Here is a 2,505-nt window from a genome sequence, read left to right as displayed (position 1 = left end):
ATTGCTCACTTTTGGCTACATATACCGTTTGCGTATATGTATAGGTATATTATATGTGTATATGTATACATATATTGCGTATATGTATATTAATACATGTTCACATCTGTACTAGCTGGCCTGACTTGTGTGGTTCAGAAGAATTTTGAGCAATTGTGAAATAAATACACCCTTACTCCTCTGTGCCCTAGAGCAGGCTCTCCCTAAAGCTGCCCACGTGAGAAGCAGCCCAATGGCAGACCAACATCCACAATGCTGAGCATCGTGCTCACGACCTTTAAGGCTCGTATTAGAATTTGCTTTTTGTTTCTTATGTCTGCAGTTATCATCCAATCAGTCATCGAGTCCTGTGAGTTCCACCATCAAATGTATTTCAAAGCTAACCACGTCTCGCTACCTCCTCTGATGCTTCCCAGCTCTGTGTCACAGTTACCTCTCGTCTGGAACACTGTTTTAGCCTTCTTCCTGATCTCTTTGTAAATCAACCAATAAAATTTTTTTTAAAAAGTCAGGTTATGTCACCCCTTGCTTGTATCTCCCCTGTGACTACTGTTTGCTCTTAGAATAAAATCCAGACTCAGTACTTTGCCGAGAGGACCCCAGCCAACCTTTCCACCTCACCTCTTACCGCCCTCTCCCATGCTTACTCCATTCCAGCCCTGCTGGTCTGCTTACTTTTCCCCTGAATTTTCCAAGCTCATTCCCCACCACAGGGCCTTGGCATATGCTCATCTTTCTTCCAGGAATACTTTTCCCACAGATCTTTGTATTACTCAATCCTTTCCTCTATAAAGACATTTTTTAACTACTCTTTCTTAAAAAAAAAAAACAAAAACTAACACTCAAAGCCTATTTAAAAAGATATAATAGTTACTATGAAATTATCATTAAAGTACACAATCCTTCTCAGGAATTGTAAGATGAAGACTTCCAGAATTTGAGGATCATAAAATTTTGGAACCTAAATTTCACAAAAGTGGGAAGTCAAGAAACACCTGGAGTAACAGGCAAATTTGGCCTTGGAGTACAGAATGAAGCAGGGCAAAGGCTAATAGAGTTTTGCCAAGAGAACACACTGGTCATAGCAAACACCTTCTTCCAACAACACAAGAGAAGACTCTACACATGGACATCACCAGATGGTCAACACCAAAATCAGATTGATTATACTTTTTGCAGCCAAAGAGGGAGAAGCTCTATACCATCAGCAAAAACAAGACCAGGAGCTGACTACGGCTCAGATCATGAACTCCTTATAGCCAAATTCAGACTTGAATTGAATAAAGTAGGAAAAACCACTAGACCATTCAGGTATGATGTAATCAAACCCCTTATGATCATACACTAGAAATGACAAATAGATTTAAGGGACTAGATCTGATAGAGTGCCTGATGAACTATGGATGGAAGTTCATGACATTGTATAGGAGACAGGGATCAAGACCATCCCCATGAAAAAGAAATGCAAAAAAGCAAAATGGCTGTCTGAGGAGGCCTTAAAAATATCTGTGAAAAGAAGAGAAGCGAAAAGCAAAGGAGCAAAGGAAAGATATAAGCATCTGAATGCAGAGTTCCAAAGACTAGCAAGGAGAGATAAGAAAGCCTTCTTCAGTGATCAATGCAAAGAAATAGGGGAAAACAATAGAATAGGAAAGACTAGAGATCTCTTCAAGAAAATTAGAGATACCAAGGGCACATTGCATGCAAAGATGGGCACAATAAAGGACAGAAATGGTATGGACCTAACAGAAGCAGAAGATATTAAGACGAGGTGGCAAGAATACACAGAAGAATTGTACAAAAAAGATCTTCATGACCCAGATAATCACAATGGCATGATCACTCACCTAGAGCCAGACATCCTGGAATGAGAAGTCAAGTGGGCCTTAGGAAGCATCACTACAAACAAAGCTAGTGGAGCTGATGGAATTCTAGTTGCTATTTCAAATCCTAAAAGACGATGTTGTGAAAGTGCTCCACTCAATATGTCAGCAAATTTGGAAAACTCAGCAGTGGCCACAAGACTGGAAAAGGTCAATTTTCATTCAAATCCCAAAGAAAGGCAATGCCAAAAAATGCTCAAACTACTGCACAATTGCACTCATCTCATATGCTAGCACAGTAATGCTCAAAATTTTCCAAGCCAGGCTTCAACAGTATGTGAACCGTGAACTTCCAGATGTTCAAGCTGGTTTTAGAAAAGGCAGAAGAACCAGAGATCAAACTGCCAGAGTCTGCTGGATGATCAAAAAAGCAAGAGAGTTCCAGAAAAACATCCATTTCCGCTTTATTGACTATGCCAAAGCCTTTGACTGTGTGGATCACCACCACAAACTGTGGAAAATTCTGAAAGAGATGGGAATACCAGATCACCTGACCTGCCTGTTGAGAAACCTGTATACAGGTCAGGAAGCAACAGTTAGAACTGGACATGGAACAACAGACTGGTTCCAAATAGGAAAAGGAGTACATCAAGGCTGTATATTGTCACCCTGCTTATTTAAC

The sequence above is a fragment of the Bison bison genome, unplaced genomic scaffold (genome assembly GCF_000754665.1).
Source record: "Bison bison bison isolate TAMUID 2011002044 unplaced genomic scaffold, Bison_UMD1.0 scf7180017864375, whole genome shotgun sequence".
In the NCBI taxonomy this organism is placed as follows: domain Eukaryota; kingdom Metazoa; phylum Chordata; class Mammalia; order Artiodactyla; family Bovidae; genus Bison; species Bison bison.
This window is presented reverse-complemented; position numbering follows the sequence as displayed.